The sequence below is a fragment of the Pipistrellus kuhlii genome, unplaced genomic scaffold, assembly GCF_014108245.1.
Source record: "Pipistrellus kuhlii isolate mPipKuh1 unplaced genomic scaffold, mPipKuh1.p scaffold_m20_p_7, whole genome shotgun sequence".
Taxonomy (NCBI): Eukaryota; Metazoa; Chordata; class Mammalia; order Chiroptera; family Vespertilionidae; genus Pipistrellus; species Pipistrellus kuhlii.
The window spans coordinates 33,341,944-33,357,464 of record NW_023425573.1 but is presented as its reverse complement, the minus strand read 5'-3'; the positions used below and the strand labels follow the sequence as shown (position 1 = coordinate 33,357,464).

At 43.7% G+C, this 15,521-nt stretch overlaps 1 protein-coding gene across 2 annotated transcripts in view; it reads right to left on the bottom strand.

Moving 5' to 3' along the window:
* ZNF385B (zinc finger protein 385B) overlaps positions 1-14,544 on the bottom strand; it is a 340,310-nt gene extending 325,766 nt beyond the window's left edge. For both annotated transcript variants that reach the window (XR_006740467.1, XM_036421911.2), the window contains exon 1: positions 14,207-14,544. The gene's annotated coding sequence lies outside the window, so the exon portion shown is untranslated. The remainder of the gene's footprint in view (positions 1-14,206) is intronic.
* Positions 14,545-15,521: the final 977 nt, after the last annotated feature.

Genomic DNA, 15,521 nt, shown 5'->3' with positions numbered 1-15,521 from the left:
AAGCATGGAAGCAGTAGAGTGTGCCAGGAGGCGAGATCTGGACCAAGGAGGAGGTATTGCACATGAAGGGAGCCAGCCAGGATGCAGACTGATTAGCTATTAAAAAAAAAAAAAAAAAAAGTGGTCATGGTACCAAGCAAAGAATGAATTATGGAGTTGTGTGGAGAGAAATGGGCTCGGGCCAGATTTATTATGCTCCATTTCCACTCTGCTAGCAGGCTGCACGGAGTCTCAGAGGTGCAGATCTACTCAGGATGGAAATTCCACATCCAGGGACGCTATCTCAAATAATCTAATTTGGTGAGATGAGAAAATCGTATCTCATAAAACTATCATCCCCTTTTGAAAGCCCACATAAAAGTTCACAGGCTGTTGAGGCACAAGCTTCTGTTATGGGCCATATGGAAACAACGGACTTACAGATAAAATTATTTTCATAAGAAATGGTACTCACTTGGTATGTGCAGTGTGTTCTTTACAACCTGAACTTCATAAATTTTTATAAGGTGTTTGTTTATTGTCAGGCTCAGGAGCTGCTATGTCACTATTGCTCAGTGACAGCTTTTTCAAACAAAGGAATCTTAATCTGTGTGTGGTATATTATACAGTACTAGAGGCTGGTGCATGAAATTGGTGCACTGGTGGGGTCTCTAAGCCTGGCCAGCGATCATGGCCCATCAAGTTTCCCCCCTCCCCGCCTCCTCCTTCCCTGGCTCCCTCAGTGTCCCGCTGCCGCCACTGGTCACCTGCCATGTTCCATGCTGCCCTCTTGTGATCAGAGCACCTCATAGCAAGCGATCGAACTCCTGGTCAAACTCTGGAGGGGACAATTTGCATATTAGCCTTTTATTATATAGGATTAAGATAGATCACACCTACTTCCAGTGTCTCCTCCAGAACATTTTGTGCAAATCTATAATAATAAAAGCATAATATGCTAATTAGACTGCATATTCCGGATGACCTTCTGGATTAAGCCACAGTGGTGGGGGCCAAGGCAGAGGCAGTTAGGGGTGATCAGGCAGGCAGGAGAGCAGTTAGAGAAGATCAGAAGGCAGGCAGAGTGGTTAGGGGTGATCAGAAAGGCAGGAGTGTGGTTAGGGGCGATGAGGCAGGAGCCAGCAGTCTTGGATTGCGAGAATAATATCGGACTGCCAGTTTAGGCTCAATCCCAGAATCAGGCCTAAACTGGCAGTTGGATATCCCCCAAGGGCCCCAGATTGTGAAAGAGAGCAGGCTGGGCTGAGGGACCCTGCCCCTCTGTGCAAAAATTCCGTGCCCTGGGCCTCTACTGTTAAAATAAATATATTTCCAATCACTGAAATGTTTTGCCCTTTTGGCCATTGTACAGGTAGGAGCAGAATGCCTTCCTAGGAGATAATATAGGAGATAGCAATATCAGGCCTTATGGATTTTCTTAAGAGAAAATCACCTGTTTTTTTATGTCTCCCCTTCCTACTGCCACTCCTCAAATTACTTTATCAATAATGCTAAGAAGGGAACAGATTGTAGTGATCAGCCAAGATGCGCTTCTACTCAACGTTGTAATTCCTTCTGTCTTGTTTCTGGTGGCTGATCCTCTTATATGTCGCATACTAGCTTTTGGAGCAAGCATGAAACTTCAAGGCCATTGCTGGATGCTCTGAATCATTAGAAAGCTCTCTCTTGTATCTAGTTGAAATCTGCCTCCCTAAGGTCCAACTCACTGAGTCTGGTCATGCCTGTTGGAACTTGAGAAAGGTGAATCTACTTCTTTGTCCACATGTTATCCCTTCATGTCCTTACAGGCAGCTGCCATGTCTGTTCAAAGCCATCTTATCTGGTACTAGATGGTGAGACATGTGCCTTGTTCTGTTGCTAGAGGTGGTTAGGAAATGACAGCATGGGGGTCAGAAGCTTGTGTCTTTCTTCATTCTGGACCACTTATAGTGGCGTCATCCAGTGCTGAAATCATGCCCCTAGTGCACAGTTTCTCATGGTCAGAATAACAGACACAAGCAAGTGGGCTAGACTGAGAGGATTTTGAAGTGCTACAACCTACCCAACTCAGCACAGCCCAGGAGGCTACTGCAAATCTGTCCTGTGGAAGGCCTCTCAAACAAGCACCATTACTAGCCTTCTGATGCTAATAGTTCAGAGGCTGCCTTTTAAAATATTTCCTAATGTTTTAAAAACTTGCCATGTGACCAATAATTTTGTTTTGAGAAGATCCATAAGGTCTGACATTGCTATCTCCTGTAGATCTCCTATATGCATAATTCACTCTCACATTTAATTTAATTGGTGACAAGACTTTTCAAATAGGAATACCTTTTTTTTTTTTTAATCCTCATCTGAAGATATTTCCATTGATTTTAAAAAAGAGGGAATTGGAGAGAGAATGTGAGAGTGAATTATTCATATAGGAGAGAAACATCAATTGGTTGCCTCCTATGCCTGGCCTGACTAGAAATCAAACCCAGAACCTAGGTATGTGCCCTGACCAAGAATTGAACCTGTAACCTTTTGGTGGTCCAACCCACTGAGCAATACCAGCCAGAGCAGGTAGGTATACCTTTTTGCCAATCACCCATCTTCACCCACCCCTGCTCCCTTCAGTTACAGTGAGCTTTCCTTATAGTTGAGAAAAGGAGTTGACATTGAGGAGGGCTGAGTCAGGCTGAATGTAGAATTCTGTCATAACATGACCTTGCAATGAGGAGATACTAAACTGTCAACTTTTTTGCCACCTTACCCTCAGTCACTTTCTGAGGTTTTCTCAATAACAAAGGGTTCTTTAACAAGAGAGAATGGTATTGCTGGATTTTGAAATTAACCACAATAGAGTATTCATAATATAATACTTAATCACTTTTAATGGCATATTTATCATTATTTTATGTAGCTTCACTGAAACATTGCATAATTTGTGTTTTTAAAATGGGTCCATTGAAGTACATACTCTGGAGACTCAGAATTGTTACACATACACAGTAAACAACTGTTCTTGCTACAATTCTTGAGAATTCAGAAACACGATTTCAAGAAATCAAATATTTCCAAAGATCAGGTTGCCTTTTTCCCATGCAAGCCAAGAGCACATTGTACTATTCGTTTTCCAATGCAGTATAAGAGGAAGACAACAGATCTGGGAACTTGTGAAATTCTTGACAAATTTAAACCTTGCTTATGTAAGCTATATACAGCGAGGCAAGAAATTCTTCAGGGATTTGAAAGGACTTAAATGGGGTCTCGCTGCCAGGACAGCAGCAGTTTGAATATGAGCCATCACATCTGTCCATTTGGCATGGTCCTTAGAGTCTCTAGTTAGCAGCTGTGGAAAAGGGACAACAGAAAGAGGCCAGAGAGAAAGGAGCCCGTGTTTCTCACCATAAAACCACAAGGACAGGAGAAATGGCTATTCTCAGGATGCAGAGAATGAAGAAGCCTGGAGATGTGAAAGGGAAGAGACAGTGCTGACATTCAGTAGCCATGGTGGTCTCTGAACCACCCATATGGGCACTGCCATCCATGTGGTTACCAGAACCACTGGGGTTGTCTGAAGCTATGAGACATGTAGGCAAAGGCAATGCTCCACACAGCACTGGCTAGAGAACGTCACTGGGAGATCATCAGCTGGGGAGCCAGGGAAGAATTCTGGCTGCAATGCTTTACCTCCCAGCACTTCCCTTTAGATTTTGTAGGGTTAGATTTGGGCCCTGGAATCTGAGGTCACAGGGATGCTGAGGGAGATGGCAGGTAGCCCACATGGCCACAGACAACCATGGTGAACTAAATCCTGTGGGCAAAGGCCAGGGGACGTCAGTGAAAGAGTGGTCTGGTTCATTAGAATTCACACTGGATAGGCTCCACAGGGTGACTCCGAGCAACTAAAGGAAGGAATGTCCTGTGGTTTTTCAACATGGAAGAACTGAGCCTGAGATCTTTCTTCTAAGATAAACCACAGTAATTCTGATACGTATCTCAAGGTTGAAAGCTAGTGCTAATTTAGAGAATGAATACTCATTTCTGAGTGTGGTCTGTGAATCCACTGAGATAATTATAAAGTATTTAGATAAAATGTTTAAATTCCTGGGTCCTAACTTTGACCTGGCTAGTCAGAAATTTTAAGGGTGAATTCCAGGAAACTGCATTTATTTTTGTAAGCTCCTCAGGAATTCTCTTAGATAATCTAGGAAGTTCAAGCATCACTAGAAACATTTGTAGAGCCACCCTAGTGACTACATGGATGAGACACAAGGAAAAGGCTATACCAAAAAAGGAACAAGCCCAACCAGTATGGCTCAATGGTTGAGGACCTATGAATTAGGAGGTCAGGGTTTGATTCCCTATCAGGGCATATGCCTGAATTGTGAGCTCAATCCCCAGGAGAGGGCATGCCAGAGTCAAGGGATCAATGATTCTCATCATTGATGTTTCTATCTCTTTTCCCCCTCCCTTCCTCTCTGAAATAAGTAAAAACATATTTTTAAAGGAACAAGACTAACACTTCAGCTTCCACATTCTGTGTAGGGATGACTTTCATCCTGTGGAAGTGGGATTGATGATTCAGACTATAGTATATATGGACTTAAAGTCTTCAATGATTCTGCACAAATTATGCTTTTTTCTTGCTAATTATTTTTGTCTAAATTCTAACTTAGAAAACCCACTACAAGTATTAAAATAATCTCTTTGAACCCGGGAGGATTCAAGTAATTATCCGATTGCAATTCCGGTGCCTAAGAAGAGACTGTCTTGAATGAGTCCACCCTGGTTACACACACCATAGTTACATAAGCTGGCTCCTATACCTGAGTCACTCTCCGATATGGGTCATTTTCAAACTTCCCAGATTTAAACATGCCTACCAAGTTCATGAAGCACATTCATGCAGAAGCTACATTTTTTAAGTTACTTTTAAAGATCACTTGGTCTTTCCAAAAATTTTAGAGCCCAGGTTATTTGTTTTGTTATTAAAAATTTGTCAGTGTTTCACATGATTGCAAATTTTTAAGAGTCCTTACAGTGCTTACAATTCCACACCTCTATTCTCCCTTTTGTCTCATTGTTCTCTTAAAGTAAACAAGGAAAAATAGATGAGAAAAACATAATAAAAAATACAAAGAAAGTTTCAAACTGAAGGCTAAAAAATCTGAGTTGCAAACGTTCTCTTGGCAAAGAAATCAGTGTCCCTAGAAGGTAACAGATATCAATTATTAAACTACATAATGTCTATTCATGGCTATTTTATGGGTACTGTAGGTACCAAGAACTTGGTTAATTGTGTTATGTGTATTATCTCATGTTACTTGACAATAATCCCACGAAAAATTCACTCGTACTGGGAAGCTAAGACACAGAGAATTTGAGTAACTTGATTGAAGTCACACAGCAATAAATGGAAGAAGTAGAATTTGCATCCATGAAGTCCAACTCCAGAGCCTGAACTCAACCATTAGGCTATACCTGTGGTCGGCAAACTCATTAGTCAACAAAGCTGCAAACTGCATGTGGCTCAAGAGCCACAGTTTGCCGACCACTGGGCTAAACTAATTTCACCTACATTAATACAACTCATGCAGAGAAAGAGATGTGTTTTATCATCAGCATTCCCAGATGTTATTTAAGACTATGTGCGATGACCAATTTATTTAAGTAAAAATATTTCATATATATAAAATCAAAATGCCTGGATTTATAAACAAGTAAATTAGTGTGGCAGGATATTAAGAAGTTAGGAAAATTCCTTGGCAAGTGGAATGGGGATACTGAGACAGAAAGCTTATTTAAACTGGCCTCATCTGCCTTCTTTTCCCTTGCACAACCACTCCCTTAAGCATTAAGCCCTTGGGACAGTGAGGTTCTGATCAGCATCAAATAATCTTAAGAACAAATCCTCAGTCTGTTGATCACAGATACAGAGTTTTGGTCAAACTAGAGATAACATCTAGGCCTCAGCTGTTGTTTAGGCTCCAAATCCAGAAAATCAACAAAACCAGACAAAGTGATGCTGCCATGGCTGACATCAGAATCAGATGCAATGATCAATGAGCCTCTAGTGTAGGGGTGTCGAACTCAATCAGAGAAGGGGCCAAAATCTAAAATCCAGCCTAAATCGCGGGCTGAATGGTTTACTGAACAGTCATAAGCTGTCATTGTGATGGAAACGCAGCGGAGTGCAGTGATGACAGCGCGGTGCGGGCCACATTGCAAGGCCTGGCGGGACGGATTTGGCCCGCGGGCCTTGTGTTTGACACATGTGCTCTAGTGTCAACCAATCAGTAGAGACCACAACACTGATGAACTGGCATATTAAAGGACACACCTGGAAAGCTGATGAATTATCCTCCCCTGAGATCTCTTTTAAAATTTCTGCCTTTAGAAAACATATAAAAACTCTTAAGACCAAGGACCCAGTATAGGCTCTCTCTCTAACATGCCCACACTTTCTTTCTTCAGGTGTGTATCTTTGTTTTCTTTCTCCTAAGCTCTAAGAGTCCCATGAGACTTGCAACCAGGGGAACAGTGGACAGTGGCAGCTTGTCCCGGGCTAACTCCCTGAACCTGTCTTCAAGAGCCCTTCTTTTGCCTCCGTAAGTTGTTTCCTGAGTCCATGCTGCCCAGCTGGCTCGCTTCTTTTGCCTCGTGACACTCTTTCTAAAAGGCCCAAAGCAGCCCACTGGGATCTTCTCTTTAAGTGTACTTCTGCTTTGCATGCTAAATAAACTTCCTCTTGCCCTAGAGTTCTTAGCTCTGAATTCTTTCTTTGCTGAACTCGAGAACCGAGAGCTGACATCACTGGTAACATTTAAACATAAACAATGACATTTTATATTTTGTATTCTTATTCTCAGCATTATACTTTTCATAACATATAGGTAATACCTCTCCCAATTTTATAAGGAAAAGTTTTTCCATATCTAAAGTATCAAATGTAGGTCCTGGCCAGATATCTCAGCTGGTTAGAGCATCATCCTGATACACCATGGTTGCAGGTTCAATCCACAGTTAGGGCACATACAAGAATCAATCAATGAAAGCGTAAATAAATAAAACAACAAATTGATGTCTCTCTCTCTCTCTAATCAATTCTTAAAAAGTATTAAATCTAAGGACATCACCCAGTGAGTTCACTCAATTTCTATGTGAACTTTAAATTCTAGTTTTAATATCACTAGAATTTTTCTACCCCTTACTTGTAATGTTTAATCTGCCTAGGCTCAAATTTAAATATTATAAATTCTCTGAATCTTATTTTTCTAATTTATCAATAAGGATTTTGGATAAAGATCCCTTTTAACACTAACAACAATGAGTTTATTTTACTGCATAGTAGTCATTTCTATATTCCTAAGTAGTATTTCAGAGAGATAACAACCTATTAAGCCTGAGATGAACTGACCAAGATTCCAGGCCTCTACACTCTGAAAACCTTATGTAATAGAGTAACGATCAGACTGACCTCTCTAACCAATAAACATCAAATATCACAGATCTCTGTGGAATTTTACACAATTTAACATGAGTATATTAAAGCTAAGATTTAAAAGAATTGGCAAATTAACTCTCACAATGGGCCTCTTTTAGTGTAGCTCAAAAGTTCTTTTTAAAAGTTCATAACATCTTCTTAATTGTGTTGCTAAAAAGAACACATCACAATATGGAAAAATAAACTTTAGTTAGGATTTAATTGAACGGAGTAAATAATGCAGAAATGAAATGAAACATTTTATTCCAAGAAAAAAGGAGGCGAACTGGATCCATCTGCAGTCCTTTCACATGTAAAGGACATCAGCATAACAACTGCTGATATTCATGCCAGGCCTAGAGAAATTAATAAGCACTCTTGTTATTTATTTTCAGATGCATACATAAAAAAGGAATGTGGGCCTTCAGTTAATATTGCTTATGTCCATTTATTCCATCTTTGCATTGCTGATATAAGGATACCATAATAGCATAATGGCTATTCCAGAATCTCAGCCAAAAAGAGAAGAGTTGATTAGTTTTAGTCTGCATAGCACAGAATATCTCTGTGTGTGTGCTTTTTTAAAAAAACAAAAACTTCATCTCCCGTTATAAAGTAAAAATGCAAACGTGCAGCACATTCATATTTATTTCCAAAATAAAATGCTCTCTTAGATCCATGAATTTCAAACCTTTCTATTTGTTGGTGACAGAACTGTCTTTATTAAAGAGCTAGTTATTTTTCATGAAGTGGATATAAAAGCCTGGTCATCTTCTTATGTCAGTTTATAAGTATTTTAATCCATCTCTGCTATTTATGAGATCATAGAGTTGATGTGGCACCAAATGGATCAAAACTATAAGGGTGATTGCTTTTTATTAATATACCCACCTTCTGTATTTTGTCACTAACTTGAAAAAAAAAAAAAAGCTCATAAATTTCTTTTCAAACTGATTATACTCTGCTAAATATGTTAAAGGTAAACAAGGGGTGATGAGAGTGTTAACTGGACTAAGACAAGATGACCCTTACATGATTGAGGGATGTAAATTGTAATACTGTGATTATCATGAAAAACAACCCCTATTCTCTCTTAAACAACCAGATGTACACAGCACCCTTCTGCTGGATCTTACCAATTCCTTATAACCAAGTCAATCCATTTCACATATCAAGAAATTGAGGCCCAAAAAAGTTAAGTAACCTCCCTAACCTCTCAAAGCTGGTAAGGAGCAAAGCCAGGGTTTGACTCAACACATGCTATGTTCCTAACCACCAGTCCATATTCTCTTTACAGACCAGATGCTCCACCCGGGCTGGAAATTAGAATCATTTGGGGAGATTTTAAAAATACTGATAAATCATTCCCTCGAGATGAGCAAAAAATATCACTATTTTTTTTTAAGCTTCTGAGAGAATTTTAGTGTGAATCTAGGGTTGAAAGCAACTTTATTAGCAAATGCCAAGGATGGTGCTTTTTGTTGTTGTTGTTGTTGTTTTTTAATATGAGTCTTTCTCCAAGTAGTGGCAGAACAACCAAAGCTCCAATTGTTTATCTGGAACAGAAACACTAGATGGGGGCATCCATCCACACCTACATCAGCAGGCCATACTTGTTTCCTTCCCAGTCTGCCCTTTCTGCCCCACATGAAGATCCCACCTGGCATCTCAGTGCTGAAGCAGACCCAGGAGATGCAATCCACACCCTCCAGCCACAAGTGAGGAGCCCTGGAGAGAAGCAGCTTTGCCCAGGGTCCCCCAGCAGCAGGAAAGGCAGAATGGGAGCTGGAGTCTCCTGCGCCCAATTTCACTGCTCCTTTCACAGCGAAGTTTTGGAAGCAGCAGGCAAACAGTTGGGGCAAGGAGTCAGCCAAGGCATCTGAAGAGAATGTAAAAAACCAGAAAGAGCAAAAGAAAGAAAAGATCATAACATGATGAGAAAGGAGAACAGCCACAATCTGAAATTGACTGACAGGTAAATGAGGAGAGATATGTAATAAAGCAATAAACGGGCCAGAGAACAATAGCGAGAACCGGCCATTGCAATGCCGTAACAGCAACGCAAGGGGAAAATACAAGAGAATCGCCATGCTTTCCATTCAGTCTTGGGAAGCATGCTGAAGCCTAAAGTCCTTTCAAAATAGAAATAATATCAAATCAAACACTGACTGGAGAAAAATCACCAAACAAAGAGGTGGGGGCTGCCAAAAACTCCCAAACCTGGGAAGTGGCATCTACTACCATTGCCATTCAAAGTGGAGTTGTTGGATCAGCTATGAAACATCACCGGGAAACTTGTTAGAAATGCAGCATCCGGGTGCTTCATCCCTAACCTTCTGAACCAAGGTCTGCATTTCAATAAGATCCCCTTGTGATTAAGATGCATAAACAGTTTTAAGAAGCCCTGGCTCTACTATATGAACCAAAATGAGGAATTAAAACAAAGAGCAATTACAGGCAGAGATGGGAACTAGAGAACTAAGTAGAAGTCAATCTAATTAAATTATTTGTTAATGTCCCCCACGATATGTCAGGCCCAGAGCTGGGTATTTTTGGTAACAGATGCTTGAGGTCAGGTGTGGTTGGCATAGTTCCTTTAGGGGAGAATGCAGAAAGCACATATAGATGAGGAAGACCATGATGTGCTCCAAGAGGAAGTCAAGCAAAATGGTTTGGAGGAGCAAACACTGAATTCCAAATGAGATAGAAAGTGTACAGCAATTGCACTGACTCTGACGGGCAGGAATGGTTATGGGAAAGTGGGAGGCCCTGTTTCTGGCCAAGGGAACAGCACAAGCAAAGATGCAGAACTCACAGGCCTGCTGGGTGTTAAAGGAACATTGCCTTCCGCCTAGAGCAGTGTTTTTTGAATTGTTTCAAGCAGACTCAGAAGTCTGTGATGGTGCCTCAGAGACTACTAATAGGTTTCCTCTAATCATCCGTAAGGGTAGGGCGGGGAGGCTGATGAGATTGCTGGGGCCCCATTTCAACGATACAAGATTTTTTTTTTTTTAACTTGTATTGATTTCAGAAAGGAACAGAGAGGGAAGGAGAGACAGAAACATCAATGATGAGAAAGAATCATTGGCTGGTGCCTTCTGTACACCCTCCAACTGGGGACTGAGCCCACAACCTGGGCATGTGACCTTCTGGTATATAGGTCAACGCTCAACTACTGAGCCATGCTGGCCAAAAAGATAAGATCATATTTTAACAGAGGATTCCACCATTGACAAATAAATTTGAAACATGTCACTGTACCAATACTTAGGTACTTCTAAAATGATTACCTAGAACTTTGCCTGGCTTTTAGGGGGCACTCAGATGTCCATTGAATAAATTAACAAATGAGTTAATGAATCTCTGAGATCAAAATAAAAACTGTGGAGCTACTGTGGGTCTGGACTGACTGCAAAGGGTCTTAAACATCAGGGAAGATGAGTATGTGGCATTTGGTTGGGCACTGGGGGAAAGTTCATTAGACAGTGACTGAGGTGAGCTCTGCTTCAAGAAGCTTCTTCTGCAAACCAAGTGTAAATTGTGTAAATGGCCTGGAAATGAGAGAGACAGGAGATGGGAAACTCGTCAGGAAGACATCATGGTGGTCTCTAAAAAGAGATAAAAAGAGTCTGAACAAAGCCATCACCATCACCAAGGGAATAACAAGACTGGAGAACATCATGAAGCATCATGGAAATGGAGTCTCTGGGATTTGCCTGTGTATTGTATGTGGAAAGCAAAGATATTGAGAAGGCTCTGGGTGACAGAAATTAGCAGTCACCCCTGTCCATGGAAGGAGAAAGATGTTGATTAGACTTTAGATCTGTTAGATTTGAAGCATCTGAGAGTAATATAAAAGCCATCTCGTAGATAGTTCAAAATGTCAACATGAAATTTAGGAGGGAAAGTAGAGATAAAGAGGTTACTTTAGGAAAACAATCTAGCACTAATAAAAGGACACCACAGAACCAAAAGCAAAAAGGAGATTATCTATAAAACAAAGAGGATCAAGAGAATTATACAGTACTAAGAAAAGTGAAAAAGAAAAGGCAGGTTGAAAAGACCACATTAAGACTCATGGGGAACAGAGACAGGAGCAGGGGAGGTGACAAAATAGACATAGTTAAATGGTGGGTTTGGGTGAGGGGGACTGTCACCATGAAGTCCTCGAAGCACATGAAAAGCAGTGGGAAAGTGGGACAAACGATCATTGTTCTTTAAATCTTTGAAGACACGTGATCTTATAGAAACAAGAGACAATCAATTTTACCCTTTCCTTCTGTTCCAGGTGTTGGCAAAGAAGTCACACCTATGAGAAGCAAAACAATTGCTTGTATTTTTAGTATTAATTGTTGCTAAAAATCAAGCAAAAATATCTTCAAATTCAGAAACAAATCTAAAGGGTGGGAGGTGCCCAGTTCAAGGGTTTAATCAGAGAATCTCCACACAGCATTGTTCCATAGAGACATCTCCCCTTGGAGAGTTGTGTTTGTTCTGCAGGATTTTGATTTTCTGTCTAAGCCAGGTCACTAGCCTAAGAAAAAAGATTCTGAGAACACTTGATATACTTTGATAGACCCTCATATAATAGTTACTCTTCATATAGGTTTCCTCCAACTGCTCACAGGTCTTACTATTGATAATTGTCTATATATTTGGTGACAAGTACTAATAATAGTTCCTTCTCTGGTTTGACTGTAGAGAAGACACCACTCAAATTGTTTTCCCTTTCTCCTTCAGTTCAAGGATACATTGGGGGGGGGGGGGTGTGCGGGAGACACACAGTGCAATATACAGATCTTATATCATAGAAATGTACACTTGAAACCTATATGATCCTGTTAAACAATATCACCCTAATACATTTAATAAAAATAAAAAATTTAATTAACTATGTGATGGGGAAGATGCTTAAGAGATTGAATGTGGGGTTTTTTTTAAAAGAAATTAAATAATTGAAAATTTTTAAAAAGAAGGATGCATTAAGTTCACAGTTCTATTTTTGCTCTGGGAATCTGTTTATTGGTCAAGTGCGGTCAAGTTCAAATTTTTGCTCCTATAGTTGTTATTTAGTGGCAATAATCTATAAAAAGATGATTTCTTAGGTAATGTAAAATAATAGAATGCAAACAAATTGAGTAAGGAATGATACTGAAAAGTATTTATATCACCAGGATGATCCCACAGAGGTAGTTTTTCCTTTGTTAGGAGGATTCACCTTCTCAAAAGAATTTTACTACAAACGCAAGAGAGGTCAAGGAGAGCTACAAGAATAGCTCTTTGGTTTGTGGTTTTCATTCCAAGCTTCCTCCAATCACTTTGGAAATGAGGAGGAACGTAAATTATAAATCCACCAATATTTGATTTATGGGAATATAGAATCTGAACTACAACCCACACTTGGACCGAATAAGCATTTTCCACCTTAAAACCCTCAAGCAACATCAGAACTTGCAATGCAGTGTTTGCGTTCTCGGGGAATTTATCTAATAGAGGGAAGGGGTGGTGCATACTCACTGCACATATGGCATCAAAATAAGATGAAAGGACCGTGAAAAGCAGTGAAACCAGGCCCAGGAAATTCTTTCAAGCCAAAACCTTGAACTTTATCTAAGATGTAGCTTATTGACTTTATGAAAAGCTTCTTTTTTTTTTTAATTTGATAAGTGCATTTCCTACTGCTTCATGCATTGTTCTGAAGCTGCCAGTGTCCAAGCTTCAGGCTGGACTCCTTGAAGCAAATGTTTTTATTTGTTCTTTCTGAGCATCTTTTGCTACATCTTAACAAAGTTTGCATTCATTCATCCTGGTGTGGTGCTCCTGAGCAAAGCAAAACCAGAAAGACCTGCAAGCCACACCTCTGCGTGAAAACGACATTGGCTAACGCCATGAACTTGAGAGCCTTCCAAAAGTCTGTTTCTTTCGTACCCAGGTGAGGGCTGAGGGCTTGGTGGCAATTTATTTTCCTTGAAGAATCCTAACACTCCCCCATCCAGGTTCACCATAGGAAACGATTGTCCTCCAGAGCCTGGGAAAGCATTCCGGAAAGCGTGGTCCTGCCAGCTCTCCCCACCGGCCCCCGCAAAGAACAGTGTCCAAACAGATGGTCCTCCCCTCCCCTGCTCTTCATCCCTTCCGCAGCCCCACAGGGTGCTCCCAGTTTGCGCAGACACCTTCCCCCGGCGCCCTGCAGCCCAGACCCCGCTCAGGGATCCCAGCAAGCCGCAAACTTTGAGACCTTTTTACTGTCTCTCACCCCGCACCCCCACACACACACCCCACCACCCCACCACCCCACCACCCCGTTTCACCTTCAACCAGCCGCAGAGCTCTCTTGGGACCCCAGCTTCTTCCACTGCTCCCTTCCTCCCACCATCCTTACCCCCAAGACCCATTTATCCTCAGAATGAAGAGGGAGGAGATGCCAGCCCCAAACTTCCCAGCCCGGGCGGCGGGGGCACTGCGGCTCACCACGGAGGGGCACTGTCCCTGCCTCCTCCCTTCTCCATCCTCCCCCCCGAGCCCGGGAGCCCGCGCGGGGGATGCCCCCTCTCCTCCTCGGCTTCTCGGACCCACTCCCAACTCCGGGGGCTCCGGGAGCCTCACCCCCCGCAGCCCGGCCAGCAGCCGCCGGGCAGCCTCCTCCACAAGTGGGACCGCGGGCCGGAGTGGGAACTCCGCGGAGAGGGGGCTGCGCGCCATCCCCGGCGGCGCCCAGGTGCGGGGCGGGCGGGGGGCGCGGGCGCCCGGACTTACCTCGGAGGGGGCCGCCGGCGCGGGTCCAGGGTCGCCCCGCCGGGCGCTGAGCTCGCGCTGGCGGCTGCGGCGGTCCCGCCGGGCTGCTCCGGGGCTGGGCGCTGACGCTTTCCCGCGATCTGCGGGGCCGGGGCGGGGGCGGGGGCGGCGGCGGCGACAGCAGGGGCGGCGGCGCGGTCCCAACAGCCCAACTCCTGCGGGAGGCGCCGGGCAGAGGCGCCGGCCGCGGCCCCCGCGCTGAGCGCCTGCGCGCCCGGCCTCGCCCAGGTGAGGGGCGTGAGCCCGCGGCGGAGGGCGCGCCCGGGGCGGGGGGTGCGCCGCGCCCGGCCGGGGGCCCCGTGGGGGGGAGGGGATGAAGGGGGGACACCCGCCGACGCCCCTCCCGAAGCCGGCGACGGGGTGTCAGCGCGGGGCTCGGGAGGCTCCCTCGCGATGGCGAGCGAGGCGGGAGCGCTCGGGGGCCGGTGGACACTGCAGAGCCTCCCGCAGCATCGCCGCCTCCCAAGCCCGCCTTTCCCGCTGCGCGCCCCGCCGGGGTCCCCGCGGGCTCCGGCTTCCTCGGGACTCGGGGCTCAGATAAAATTCTTGGCAAAGGCGGCGGTCTCCAAGCCCGGGTGCCAGGCGGCGGCGCGGTGGGGCGGATCTTTCAAATGTTAGGCAAGTGAAACTCTCTCCTCGGAGAGCCTCAGCCCCGCTGTGTGTTTTTCCTCTTCAGCGGGCTCCGGGCTGCAGGATCGCACGGAACAGCGGAGCCGGGCAGGCCCAGGGCGCGGGAGCATCCCCGCCTCGCTGAGGATCTGGAGGACGCGTGGCTGGGGGGCTCCTGCTCTCCGGATTTCTCTTCCGCGTTTAAGTTTTCCAAAACGAAAACGTGTCATCGGTTGCCCTGATGTAGGGCATCTTCTGAACGCCGTACAAAGCACACAGCCAGGTGCTGAGTTCTGAAAGGGAGAGAGAGAGTGCTTGGAAAGAAAACATTTCAGGGAAGAGGAAAAATAATTTCAGAAGAGCGCTTTGCTGAGATTACTTCTTTGGCTGGAGAAGTGCAAGAGTCATAAAGGACAACAGAGAGCTGTGTTAGCAGAGATTTTTTTTTTTTTTTTTTTTTTTTTTTTTTTTTTTTTTTTTTACCAGATGACTTTAAAATATTATTCTTTTGGTTTCTTCGGAGATGACTGACACTAACTCCATCAATAATTAACCCAGCAGCTGTTAATGTCTTGGCATAGTGGTCCAGAGTAAATATTTCAGCGTCCAGCCCGAGCCAGCGCTGCTCTCCAGGGTGGGCTTGAGATCTGACAGATACACACGCACA